Source organism: Phalaenopsis equestris, unplaced genomic scaffold (assembly GCF_001263595.1).
Source record: "Phalaenopsis equestris unplaced genomic scaffold, ASM126359v1 Scaffold000115, whole genome shotgun sequence".
Lineage (NCBI taxonomy): Eukaryota > Viridiplantae > Streptophyta > Magnoliopsida > Asparagales > Orchidaceae > Phalaenopsis > Phalaenopsis equestris.
This window is the reverse complement of record NW_018164557.1, coordinates 93361-109045: the sequence shown is the minus strand read 5'-3', so window position 1 is coordinate 109045 and position 15685 is coordinate 93361.

Here is a 15685-nt window from a genome sequence, read left to right as displayed (position 1 = left end):
GATTTACACTTCATTTTGCAACTCCTGGAAAAATTTTTGATTAATTCAAACTGCTTATCATAATATATTAAAAGAAAATAATTGTCATTTAGAAAATATTAACTTCGATGAGCTGATAATAAGATTTTAGAACTTTAGCCTTTGCTTAAAAGAACTCATAGTTATTAAAAAGTGTGATTTAAGTATTGAATAGTAAACAAAATATATCTTTATTTTTTTTCAGTTGGTTTGAATCAAATTAATGTGATCTAAAGTCTTAACTAGAAAAGATAACTTGGAGATGGAACATTAAAAACATCAAGTGTCAATTCATTGCTTAAGAAACACTGTTCTTCTTTACATTTTAAAAGTTAAAAAAGAAAAAGTTGCCAACCAGATCAAATAATTTTTAGGAGAAAAAGAAAAATAAAAGAGAAAGAAGGAAAAGAAAAAGTAAAACTTAGAAAAATTCCTAAGAATAAACTTGAAGTTGACACAACAAAAATTCAAGGAAAGAAAAGAAATTAGAAGAGGACGACCTAATAAGAGGACGACCTAATGAGACTTAAGTAATAAATTTTGACTTGATTCTTTAATTAAAACCATGTTAAAAGTGATTTTTAAGGGAAGAGTCACATGAAGATTAAGATGGCTAAAATTTATTAAAACTAAATTAAAGACATTTGAGGTTAACAAAAGAGACTTTAAATCACACCAATTTAATGATCTATGTAATTTTCTTAAGGAAGGAATGAGGGAATTTTAGAAATTATCAAGTTATTGACCATTAAAGATAATTGATCCTAATAACATTTAAACCCTTTTATTTGGTCTTCGTAATATGATGAATAGTTTGAAACCTATAGAAGTACTACACAGTTCATAATAATTGAAGCTGCGCCATTTGATTCATTAAGGGAAGTAATATGGTAAGTTTAGGGATATTGACATGCGTCAGTTTTACGTAATATTTTTTACATTTTTTCCTAAATTTTACATTTTATTTTCTCTTATTTATCATAGATATAGACTTGAGAAAGATTTTTCTTAATGTTTTATAGGTTATAGGTGTTAAAAACGCAATATGAAGTCAAAATGTGTCATATAGTATTGTCTAGCATGACCACATCTAATCTGGGTGTGACCATGCCAGATCTGGGCATGACTACGCTAGAACTAGCATGACCACACCAGTTTCGAGTATGACTACATTGTTGGCATCCATAACTCATATTTTGCAGGATTTTTTCCTGATTTTGGATAATTGATAGATTTGGAGAGCTTGGATTCTTATTTTGGATCCCTATTGTAAAACCTAAAAATAAATATATATTTGTTTCATAAGATATGTCAATTTGGCTTCTTGGAGGTTTGGTAAAAGGGAGTTCTGCATTAGAGAGGGCTTGGAGGTGGAAAGAAAAGAATTTGGGAGAGATTTTGAGGGCACTCTTATAGGTTTTCTTCCTCCTTTGGTATAATCCTAATATAAGTTTTTTACTTTGTTTTATGTGTCGTGAAAGTTTGCATGAAAGGGAAAGGTGCTGAGTTTGCATAGAGAACAACTTCTTGTTAGTTTTTCATATTTTTGTTGCTTGCACATGATTCTAACATGGTGATGTTTGCTATGATTTTCTCTGTAACGAGAGGGTAAACTTTGCTTTGTGTCTCTGTGATGGAGGGAGTGCTAGATTTATCGTGGTTTTCTATAATATTTTTGCCTTAAGCATTTTCTAAGAGCTTTTCATAATCTTATTGTTGGTTAACCTCTGATATTAATTTACTCCTAATCTGGTCAATTATAATGTTGAAATATTTCGTGAAACTATGACCTCTAACCATTGCATAGTGAAAATTATAACTTAACCACAAATTTCCAAGAGGAAAGACATATTTCAATTGAAATAGTAAACTAACACAGTGTGGAGACAGGGTCCTGCTAGGGTTTCGGCTTGGGTTGGTCGGATCGAGCGACATGGCAGGGCGAGGGCAACGCCTACAATTGTCGGGTCACGGCAGGGAAACAAGCAAAGGTTTCAACAAAGAGGTGCGCAGTGGGGTTCGAGTGGAGTTAAGTGCTTCGGTGAGGACTGGAGAGGGACGAAGGCCTCTGCTGCTTTCATTTCAGCGCACAAACACCAGAAAAGCAATTAAGATGGGAAGGAAATGGTGAACGTAGGAAGGAGACAACATTGGACATTTCAGAGAGCTCTGTATGTTGCAAATCGGTTGTATGTCAAAGAAAGCAGGGAAGACTTTAGCGTCCGGAGGACTTGATCTTAATCAAGATTAATATCGGACGAACGGACGACTTAATATTAATCAAGATTAATTAAACCTAATTAATAATATTAATTATTTTAATGACCTTTTAGCGTCAAAACTGGCCACTCTTTTCTAGATACATTTTATGGGAGTTTCATTTGAAAAAAAAAAAAGAACTTTTTTATTGATATTTTGCTTAGTATTTCCGGTTCTTGTTCCGACCAGACACTTCACATTAGCCAAATGAAGAACTATTGTGAGGGTTAGATTCACTTTTGCCATTAATTGTACCTCAAATTCAGCTCTATTTCTTTTTTTTTTTCTTTTTTTTTCATTTTAATTTTGGTCGGCATATATCGAAAGATCACTCACAATACAAATTACCATTATTTAAATAAAAAAACCATTCAAGGTGTTTTCAGAAAAAATAACGTGAAGACAGATTATAATCATGAATATTTTCATCTTCATCAAACTCCCTAATCACGTGAAAAATAGGCATTGGGGACATTAGGCTTGAATCTAATTATACATTAAAAATTTAACTTCATGGGCCAAAGCCCGTTTCTAGCAGACCTCATGGGCCTTATTAGCTAGATTGCTCAGAAGTCACGACTGTCATCGAAGTGACCTGCTAAGGTGACTTGCGAACCTGACTCGCCAATGTGCCAACTATCTTAAGTTTGCTGCCAAGTTGACATGCGGGACTGACTTGGTTGGATCGATCCACCTGACGAACTGACCAATGAGATTCACTTGCCTAGCTCGCCTTCTCAGTAATCTTTCAAACTATCAAAACTCAAGTCAAGTCCAACAGTAAAGATGGATATATACCACATCGTCATTTATGAGACACTTGATATATATGTCATGATCTTTTCATCAAAAGACCATGGACAGATTTTGTATGACATGATTTGTATTTTAATATTTTCCTAAACATACATAATGGGGGTACCATGAATTTCAGGGAACCTTTTATGCACATTTTTCTCATCAGATCATCTTATGCGCTGTGCAAAAGGAAGATATAAGAACAAAACACATAATTTAGATCTGGAAACTCATTTGTCGTCTTTCCCCACTTTCCTCATACTTCTCATCTAAGTTGTATGAACTCATGAACAACACAGGACACGTCCTAAAATGATTCATCAGTAATCCAAGAAATTTGTTCATCAAAAGTTAGCATAAGATAATTGGCAACTTGCTTTACATGTTTATACAAGTCGCATTCCTCTATTGCCTAAAGTTTGCTGAGAATGTGGAGCCGGTACTTGTGAAGCCAGCATATAAGTCATTAGCAATAGTTTAACATCATAAGAATTTAGTGCATAATTTAATCCTTCATTTTTTTCTAATGATAAGTACCTAAATAAGGGCAAATCTAATACCCCAACTACTTGTAAATGGTCATTTCATTTTTATTTAATATATTTACTAGTCAAATATAGTCCAAAAGCTCCGTTTTTGAATTATATTGGATCAAATTTAAAAAAAAGTGCGGAAAACTTTGAATTAATTTTGAACATTTAATGACTTAGATTAAACAAATTAGACATTTTAGGATAAACGTTTCCCCATAAATAAACCTAATACCATTTGATTTTTTTAATGAAGATGGGGAAATAAAACTCCCTTTATGAAGGCGAGCTTGCTGAGGCCCCAAATGATTTAGATTGTCTCAAAAGAAATATATTGAGGTCAATGAATGATAATTTTGAATACAATGATCAAGCAATCTTGGCCATCAATGGGGTCAAAATTATTGTACAAGCATGCAATCCCACCTCATACGCATAATAATATATGTAACTATTCTGAATTAAAACTTATGCACCATGATACTTTCAAACTATTAATATTTTTTTTTTTTGGTTGTGGAGATGGTCACTAGTAAAATTATACGTGATTCAGAAAAAATAACAAATCTCAGTGCTGTCGTTGGACTGTATGTGAAAGTAAGTAATCTCTTTTTTTTCTATTTGAGGGAATGAATAAGCAATTTTTTTTAACTTTTTAATGTAAAAAATTGGAAAACATGGTTTTTTTAGCATGGCATATTAAGGGTTTGTTTGGGGCTACTATTGTTGTTTAATGAAGCATCTATGAAGTGTCGTTAAAGAAACTTGTTGCTCAAAAAATTGCGGTGGCTATTATAATTTTTTTTTTAATTATTTCAAAAAGTCTGTCAGTAGCATTTTGGTAGCAACCACACTTAGGGCCTATTTGGGGTGTCGTTCTGGCTGTTTATTGTTTCCAAAATGCATAACTGTGTGTACGGGGGGCTGCTTTTTCGTACTTCTCAATGTTGAGCATCTTCAGAACGACAAAAGCCGAAACTGGCTGGAGAGGTTGCATTCTACGATTTTTACTTTGTTTCTGTTGCGAAATTACATCAGTACTCTACATTTCTCTAAATCTCTCCCTTTCTCCCCATAAATACCCCTTTTCACCTTCTCTCTCAAATCTCTCTCGTTGTGTCTGTTAGGCAAAATCTTGGTTATCCTCTTCCCCTCTGTCTGTTCTCAATGTTGTCGTCTCTTGTCACCTCTCTCTATTTGTAGAATTCATTCCCTTCCCTTTTGTTCTCTGTGGTGTTAGTTTGATGGTTTACGTTTTACTCTCTTTTCCCTTTATGCTTCTTGGTTTACCTGTTGGTTGTTTGGTATTTTTGGTGGCTTAGTATTTGAGATGGTTCGGTGTTTGAGGTAGTGCTGATAGATTTATTGTTGGTGGTGATTGTCTATATTATATGGTTTTCAATTTTTCTTTTTGCCCGTATTTTTTTGAATTTTGAATTCGTATAGTATTTAAGGTGCTATCGAAAAATTTTTCTCATGGTTATGTGGTGGTGGCTCTCTCTTGAAATTGATGGACTTATGACCTTTTGAGGTGGTATTGATTGACTTTAAACACTGTTGGATCAGTTCATTTATGAGCATTATCGGTCCTTTTGAAAATATATACCGGAAATATTATTTTGAGTCGATGTAAAGTTCAAACTTTAAACATTAATCAGTAAAGTTTCATTTCACATTCACTTCTTTAATCTGAAAAAAAAATTTATTGAGAAAATTATGAGCTCGGTTGTTTCATTTGAAAACATATTCTTGAAAAACTATTTTGAGCTGATGGAAATATAAAATTTTATACGTTAGATGTGTAATATTATTAATATTGTTAGTTTTTTTGAAAAAAATACACCTGAAAAATTAGTTAATGTCGATAAAAATATCAATGTTTAGATGTTATACCAGTAATTACATTTCACCTTCCTCTTTTTCAAACTGGAAAAGAATTTTATGCAGAAAAATATGAGCACTTTTAGGACTTTTGAAAATATATACCTAAAAAAATATTATGAGCTGATGTGAACATCAAAGTTTAGATTTTAAAAAAGTAATATTATTCCACTTCCTCTTCTTCAATCTGGAAAAGCATTTTTTTTTGATAGAATTATGAGCACTGCTGGTTCTCTTGAAATGTATTCCTGAAAAATTAATTTGAGCCGATAGAAATATAAAAGCTTAAATGTTAGATCCATAATTTAATCTCAATTCCTCTTCTTCAACCTAGAAATGCATTTCATGTTAGTATTGTTGGTTCTTTTAAAAAAGGATCCAAGAACCAAAACACCATCCCATGACTCATATATAAATACATATGAAACATCTACGAAGCAAAACATAATCTAAAAGAAATATGACCACTATTAGCTCTTTTCAAAATTGAAGTTTAGGTGTCATATGTGTGAATACATAAGAATTGAGTAGCCTGTATGTAAGTCCAGTTTATCTCTTTCAGTCTAGAGATTATATGTGTAAGTCCAATTTATCTCTTTTATTCATTTCTTAGTTGTCATGTATTTACATATCTAACACCTAAACTTAGATTTTGAAATTTGAAATTTCTGCTTCCTATAATTTATGAACAATGTTGACGAATAGAAAGTCCAATGAAATTATTTATCTAAGACCTAAACTTTGATATTTGCATCGGCTCAAAATAATTTTTCATGTATCTATTTTCGAACAAACCAACAGGGGTCATACTTTATTTTTATGATGCTTTGATTCTTAGATGTTTAATATGTTTTTATAGATAACTCATGTGATGGGGCTTTTGGTTGTTAGATTTTATTTAGAAGAACTAAGAGATTTTGCATTTCATTTTTTATGTGTTTTGGTTCTAAGGTTTTTTTATATGTACTTTATTTGAGTTCGATGTTGCTTCCTTGGTTCTTAGATATTTTTAAAAGAACCAACATTAGTCACATTTATTTTATAGTGTTGTGGTTCTTAGATGTTTAATATGTATTTATATATGAATCATGTGATAGTACTTTGATTTTCAGATCTTTTTCTTAAAAGAACTAACACAAGTATTTTTTTTAATGATGTTGAATTGGTTCTTAATTTTTTTTATATGTATTTATATATGAGTCATGTGATAGATTTTGATTCTTAATTTTCTTTTTTCAAAAGAATTAACAGTACTTATATTTCTCTCCATAATATGGATTTTTCAAATTGAAGAAGAAGTGAAATGAAATTACTGTCCTGACATTTATACTTGTGCATGCGCATAACTTGAGCGTAAAAATTAAAGTTTTGATGTCTGATATGTATTGATACATGAATTATGTGATGATGCTTTGAGTTATGTCGTTACATTGATGGTTCAGTGGCGTTGGTGCTTTGTCACTTGAAATTGATGGGTTTGTGCACTTGGCCATTGCACTGTTGGTTTTGAAGTTTGTGGTTGTGACATATTTTGTTTATGAAATGTTAAGTAGAGAAATGCTGAAAAAAAAAAAACCAAAGGGCTTAATCGATTATCAAGGCTTAATCGATTATCAATTATCAATTATATAACTATCCGTAAATATTTGTCACAGATACTACCTAGCCTTAGATGACACATGTCTTTGTTTGTCACAGATACTATTTGGTCTTAGATCACGCATGTCACTCTTTCTCACAGATACTTATTGGTCTTAGATCACACATACCACATTTTGCCACAGATATTGTTGTCTTAAAGTCTAAATGATACAATTGGTGATTCTGAATGAACCATTCTTTGATAAATTGATATCAGCTTTAATTTAAATATCTTATTTTGTATCGAATTTTTTTTAGTTTTATAAATATTTTTTTAATTTTTAAATAATATTTTTTCTTCTAAATGTTTTAGCTACATGATACATAAGATGGGTAAACAAAAGGAATGTACACAGTCTCTCATTTGGGATAATGAGACAAAGATCACAATTTGTGATTTATGCTTGAGAAAGATAGAAATTGAAAATAAACCGATCGCACAATTCAATAAGAAAGATTGGCAAAATATCACAAAATACTTTCATGAAAGAATAGGTAGCTTATATAACAAAAATTAGCTGAAAACTAAATGATATCAGTTCAAAAAAGAATGGAAATTATGAATTGAACTAAAAAGAGGGGCGACTGAATTAGGTTGAGACCCTGTTAAGAAAATAGTGGATGAATCAGAAAAGTGTTGGCAAGAAAAAATTTCAATAAGTAGAAAATATTTTATTCAACTGCGATTATATTGGTTCGATTTCTTTGAACTCAAATTTTATTAATTGTAGGCCCTGCCCCATGCAAAAAAAAAATTAACTTGTTGGTATTGACTCAGAGATGGAGGAAAAGCCTAATACTAGATTCCTTGGTGTTGTGGTACGGGCACCAATGTCGGGGCTACAACACAGAACCCCATCTAGAATTTGGACGAGCCCGAATTTGCTTTTCAATGAATTCCACAAGCAAGCACCAGAGGAGATAAAATGAGATGAATCTAGTTATTTGAAGTGTCCTGCACTCTCCACCCAATAAGGTAAAAAGAAAATGAAGACTCGGGTGACACATTTATCTGAGTATATATCACATCTCTTTACAAACTGCACTGGTTTCACATCTAGTGCTTACACAACTCTGCAGAGATATCGGACTATGATAAATGTTGTGAAGATGTTAGATTTTATTACGGAGATATTTATGAAATGCCCCTTTATTTATTTTTTGTAAAACATCTAGAGGGTTAAAATTAGCAGGAGGCTTTCTCCACCCTAATGCTGGAACAGAGGATTCCTTACCTCCGATATTTTTTAGAGAATCTGGCTAGTTAGTTTAGTTTTTTTAATTAGTATTTCGGATTCTGGATTGAAATAATTTACATTTTTAGGCTGAATTATGTGTTGTGTCTATATACGTGACATTTCAATATTTATGTTTTCATTTGTAGTATTTTCATTATGAGTCATTTTGACATTTATTTTCACTTCTAGCATAACTTGTTCTTTTCTATATACTCTAACTTGCATACAATAGCTAGATGAACCTATCAGATGAAGACGAAATTATAGAGATTTAATTTGAACAGTTGACTTATGGCAATGAGTACTATCAGAGAGTGCAGGATACCTTATGTGTCATCTTCATCTGTGGGTGACAAATGAGTGGACAAGCTACTCAAAGCTCATATAAGTAGAATTCATCGCGTATTTTGTATGTTGAAAGCTAATTTCTATGATTTGTTGGATGAATTACAAACTAATTATGATTTGCATGGATCATCGTGATTTATAACCAGAGAAGTTCTAGTCATCTCACTATATATTATATCACATAATGAGTCAATTTGTGTTGCTTTTGAGCGATTCCAACACTCCACAGAGATGACTAGTAGGTATTTCGATATCCGGGTTAACTATTTAGTGAAATTATGAACCAACATTATGAAACCAAAAATCTTGATATTATGCAAACATCGAGAAAAATATGTAGCAATACAAGATAAATGTCGTTCTTCAAAGTGTCGATGTATCTAATTATTTTGACATTAGTACTTTACAAAAAAATAATAGCCTACCAAATTTTTTAAATAGGATTGTATCGGAGCATTGCTTATACACATATTGATGCACGTGTTGGTAATGATGAGAAAATTGCATATATTGGACGGTGTGAAGCTAGTACACAAAATATCTTAGGAATTTGTGCTTTTAAAGTGTGTTTTACTTTTGCAATGACGGGATGAAATGCTTTTGATAGTAGAATATTTAAATTTGCAACCCAAAGACATGAATATAAATTTCCAATGCCTCCCAAGTACATCCAAGACCGCACATGAAGCGTTTGATTTGACGATATGTAGTAATAAAGTTATTATTGAAAAAAATATTACCTCATCAATTCAGGGTATCAATTACGATACTTTTTAAAGTTATTCCTCGACATAAGGTACTACCTTCCTAATTTTGAGAAAAACAACCATGTGATTAGAGATAAAAATGAAATATTCAATAAAAAATACTCGTCATTGTTGAGTGTTATTGAGAGAGTATTTGATATATGGAAGAAAAGGTGAGTTATACTCCCAAACATGATGTATTATTTCAAATAATAGGTCAAGTTATTTATTGCAACAACAGTTACATAATTTTATACAAAGGCATCCATCTTGGGACGACTTTGATTTCAGGGTCTTAGATGAAGATCAAACATGCATGCCCGCAGAAGCATTCAAACATCAAGCCAAACATTTATTGTCCAATGAAGACTTTGGTATGAATGAGTATAACACATCCGAAAGAGAATGGGTTTAAGAGATTATCTAGTTAAGACAAAAGATTACATATGCTTTGGTGAACATATCAATTGTATTTATGCAATATTTTGTATTGTCTTCTTGTAGATGTCATATTTCAATTGTACTATGAATTTTAAGATGCCTACTTCTATAATGATGAAGCATTTTGTATTGAGGATTCCTTTGAGTACAATCTATATTTTTTTCATAACTATAATTATTTTGACATCAGAAACAACTATAACACAGCAGAATATCCAAACAAATCACTGCTCTTCCAACAAGAGCTTTCTGACAGCACCTAAGAGGTTGCTTCTCTAAGAAGCAATTTTTTAGAAAGATAGTAGTTGCCCAAAACACAACCTTAGTTAAGTCAGATTACAAAATGCTGCTTCTCACCACTATTTTTTGGAAAAACGGGCAAAAATTGTCAAATGACACAAACTGCAATGCAACACCGAACTGCCACTGTACCGTTGTCTTAAATGCACCCTAAAACTAAGTTAAAAGAAGATATTAAAGTCACAAGTATATTGCATATGCATTGCATAAGAGGATTTATTGATTCTCGTACATGAAGTAAAGCTCATCTTATGTTGGAAGTTTTTATTTTTTTATTTTTTATTTTTTATATTTTTTGGTCGCAGAAGTTACTTGGGGATTATGGCTTCACAATCTTATAAAAAAGAGCAAATTTATTATTAAATTATAGAGACAAATTTATACCATACAATGAAACTGCATAATTAAGCTTAATCATGATATTCAATGACTACAAAGAGTATTTTTAAAAAATCAATTGCAATTGTCACCATCTTTTTTTTTTAATTACAAGAAAGAAGGGTTGCCATCATTATATGATATATCTTAAGAGATTATAATCGTAAAATTACACAACTACTATCACAATACAATCTACCAGTGATAGCAAGATGCAACAGTCAACAAAGCGAACTTCTACAAATTTTTGTCTTGTGGTTGATCCTCTTTGCTTGTACGTCTAAATTAGATATAGGTTAATTTCAAAATAAAATTCACATTTGAGTACCTTACAAGAGATAAACACAGCATTATTGGTGGTAGAAAAAACTAATAATGTATAAATTATAAAGTATTGTCACAATTAGTAAGCTCCCAAGCTAGAAAGCATATTCATTTGCACAATGAATTTAAAAATAAACTGCTAATTGCTTAAAATTTAATAGTTTCATATAAATGGGGTAGTTGTTGCTCGATTGGTTACAATATTCCAACATAATTTATTTAAAATTACATATAAGTGTACTCCTAGTAATAAATAAATTTGGGGAGTAAATGTTATGCACAATATTACCCCCTACATTAGTAGAGAAGATATTTATGACTAAAATTTGAAACATGCAAAATATTCTAAAGACAATTTAAATACTATTCCAAGCATGTCATATCTAGCATAACTGCTTGGATAACATCAAAGAATAATGATATAAAAGGTGCTTAATTCACAGCCCAAAAGCAATCTTAAGGCTAAATTTATAGGCAAAAAAATGTATGTTAGCATTGCTAGAGTATGTCAGATGAATAACACGTGACATTTTTAGGCATGCATGTCAAACAACATCAATCAAACAATCCTACAAACTTCTTTTTGAGCTTAGTTATGGGGGAAAAAAAAAAGGAATATTTGTCATTAAATAAAAAAAAAATCTAAAAAACATTAAATTTTAAGTATTTTTAAAGCACTCAAAATATAACTAAAAATTGCAATAAATAATTAAAATTAGACTTACAAAGATTGATAGGCTGAAACTATACATTACATTAAGGAGGAAAGATTAGAAACGGAACATCAAACCTTGCTTTTTTCCTTTTTTAACAACAAGCCTTGCTTGAATAAAGAGATTGCATGTAGAAGAGTATTAAGTCGCCTACTATATCCATGGTTAAAATGCAAAATCAAAAAAAGAAAAGAAGAAGAACACATTAAGAACATTATTTTATTTATAGATATGGACAAAAAACATATACAAATTGCAATAGTTAATTTAAACCTGAAAAAGATAAAAATAAAACTGATGTTAACTAACATAAAAATTGACTCAATATCTAAGATAAATGTGCATTTACTCGTGACATAATGGTTGAGAGTGTAGTTTCCCACCGTGAGGTCATAGGTAGGATCATATACATATTACCCTTTGGGCTGACCTTTCTCCAAAAATAACATAACTATTTAACACATAAATATTGAGCGAATGCGCTGATTTCCAAAATTATTTGACACTAATAGAATGTAAACAACTCTTTTCGATGTATTTGCATTGGAATAGATAGAACTTTTTATTAGAAATAAAATAAGTATGATAGGAAGCTTCTAATGAAACCAAATCACAAATGTGTTGCATAACACATAATAAATCAATAATCAAATTCATAGTAATAAAATGTGTCATTCCAATGTAAAACTAGTTTCTGTTTAGCAATATCAAAACTATAAAATTTTCATGAAAAGAAGCAAAAAATTTTTTATCAAAATGTGTAGGAAACAAGATTCGATAAAAGATTACTAGTGTTGATTACGGTATCACAGATTGCACAAAAAAGTTTTTATTGTATCAATAAAGCCATTAAAAGTAGCACGTTCTAGCTTCCCAAAACCATTCCCCCAACCTAAGCAATAAGAGGTTCATGATAGTGGAAATTATAGAAGGTAATAAGTGATATCATCAACTACTAAGTGCATTTTAATTAGAAATAAGTAAAAAATTATTCTAAAGAATATATCCTACAAAAGCTAAAAGTATCTTCGTAAAGTGTCAAAATCATTCTCATAGTATTCCGTACTTCCAAAAAAATTAAAAAACAGAAGATTTGATAAAATATAACTCTTATGCAATTCTTCTAGTTATTGATACATTAAAAAAATACAATCTTGAATAAAGACATTTTTTCGTGGGATTTTCATATCCAAACAAGAATAATTAAAATAAAAAGATGAAATAAAAAGAAATTTCAACAAAAACACCTTAAGATTGATGCTGAACAAAATGAAATAATTATAAGGAATTTTCTTTTGTCAAAATTCAAACTAGCAAGTTAAATCAGTTAAAATTCTTACTACAATAAGCCTCTCCAAAATGTACTCTTAAAGGAAGCACCTTTGGTATTTTCTCTTAGAAATTATTAATTTGTTTTTTTCGCTTTTCGATGGCATTAGTAGAGTGTATCAATATTTTTCCAAAAAAAATCTATCAATAATAGTATCCCTAGCTACATATTTTGGGTACCCAGTAGTAATTTGCTGCTTCCTCTTGGAGATTGGTGAATCTATTTTTGCACCCTGGATAACATCAAGGAGCATCAATTATATTAAGTTTCAAAATGAAAAGTTTAAAAAAAAATTATCCCTAACTAGATATTGGGAACCCTAAATGATTGGCCCTAAGTTCTCCATTATAGCCAAATTAGATATAACTCTAATGATCTACTTGATCGCACATCTTTCATTTCTTCAATTAAATTTCTCCCCAAATCAAATCAATCTCATCTGGTTGTCCACACTAGCACTTCTCGCAACAATCACATGTTAGTTTTAAAAAACATCTAGATTTTTTAGAAAGATTATGTTGATAGCATATCATGCACTTGAAATGTTTTTGTCCAAGGGTAATTATCTATATATTTTGAACAATATATATATATATATATAAACTCAAGCGTTGTTAAAATGACCCTTAAGCTTGCTTGTTAATTTAATGTTGCTAACTTTTTCCTTCTTATTGCCTTACTTGAAGAAAATCTTTTTTTTTTTTTTACTTTTTCAAAGTAATTGATATAGTTTAGCGGGCTTAGTAGTGGATGACTGTGGTAAATCATTTTATTTGATATTAGGACATGTAAGGGAATTTAGTAGAGGTGTTAAGAAGGTCATGGGGCTATAGATGATGGAAGCCCAAGAATGGATAAGAGGTGCCATTAGATTTTAGGCTGATTTTGGTGGCTAATTTTGTGGATTTTATAATATGGTTATAAGAATGTATGGAGACTATTTACGGTTAGCTAATTTTGTTGAATCTGTTTTATCTAGTTACAATCATGATTAGGTCTATAAGGTAAAAATCTTTTCTATAAAATCTTAATCTTGGGTTTTGGTTTTTAGGGTTTAGGGTTTAGGGATGTGTGCTATTAGATTTTTGGTCATTTTGGCAGCTCATTTTGTGGAGCTTAAAAGACAGTTATAAAGATGTATGGAGACTATTTGTGGTTAGCTTGATGTTGATAAGAGGATGCAAGATTTGTTTAGGATTACGATTTGAAAACTTTAATGTATGGATGTGAAAGAATGCATGGCTTTTTTCACAAATCTTAAAGAAAATAAGGTATGAAAGTTTAGGAAATTAAAAAGAACAACAAAGCACACAAGGGATATATGAATAAGGGAATAATAACGAAAAATAAAATGAACATTGAAATAAAAAAAAATTAAACATCTAACCAAAGAGATTTGTTCTAGGCCACCAAGTCAAGGAGTAAGGAAATGCCACCAAGATTTTCCCAGGAATGGGGATATTCCGAAATGTTACAATTCAACACAATTTCTTACATTAAATGTATTCCGATATCTATAAAAAATATAGAGTGAAGGAAGATAAAACAGCACAAGGAATGTCAAGATGTGGTTAGTCATTCAACTTTTTCATAAACCTCCTTGAAAAATTCAGAATTTTCACCATTACTGCTTGTACACAAGTAAGATGAAAGTCAAAATGATATTGGATATTTTTATCACAACAGAACGATCTATAGAACTTATCTTCAAAGTTAAAATTATCTATTAGCGCATTTGCCAAATATGTGCGGAAATTTGATGCATTCAGGTCCCTCAATATTTAAACCAGCACAAAAGAGTGAAAAAAGGCAAAATATATAAATATTGCGTCAGATAAATTTGTCCATAATCTCTTTTCCTGCGCATGAGAAGTAAAGCAGACAAGTTTTCCTGGTCTTAGGTAACTTGAGAGAGAAAGCTGGTTCAAGGAATGATTTTAATTTAGTCAAACAAAATAGCATACAAACAATCACTGTTGAAACTAATCTCAAAGACCACCCAGCTATAATGTTTTTAGGTTGTTTTTGTTTTCAAACTATGGCAATTTTAATCTATATGAGAAAACAAAAACAAGAAACAAAATATTATACTGCATTTACACCCTTATAACTTCAGAAATAGGCAATAAATTAAACAACTTAACCATCTCCAACAATAACAACAATTTTATTTTACGTAAAACAGAAGAAAAATAACCCATTACACTGACAGTCGGTTGAGTTAACTTTTTCATAGCTTTAATCTCCAAAACGAAAAGAAAAAAAACTTCTATAATTCTATTTGATTATGGTTTTCTTGCTAACTTTGAGAAACTTATATGATGAAAATAACTTTTATAATAGGCTAATGTGGTCAATTTTAAAGGAAAATCAATGACTTAACTTTTTTTGAAAAAAAAAGAAATATAATGCTAAGTTATAAGAAAATCCACTTTTCTTCTACAGTTATTTTTTTACAACCCCAACCGCCCCAAACAGACCCAAAATCTCCAACATTGCAAGATTGGCACATGAAATGTTTTTCAAGGCACATAACAAGCATGTGAAAGCGCATAACAACATTTGTATAATGTACATGTACATGTATGTACACATACACTCATACATAATCATATCATCCCATCCCAGTTATAAAAAACAAAAATTAACCTCCACTTGGTGGTAAGAGGAGTGTGCTGCCGATGACATCAGTTCTCAGACAGTTATTTTAAGTCAAATCATATTATCCTAAAAAGGAATT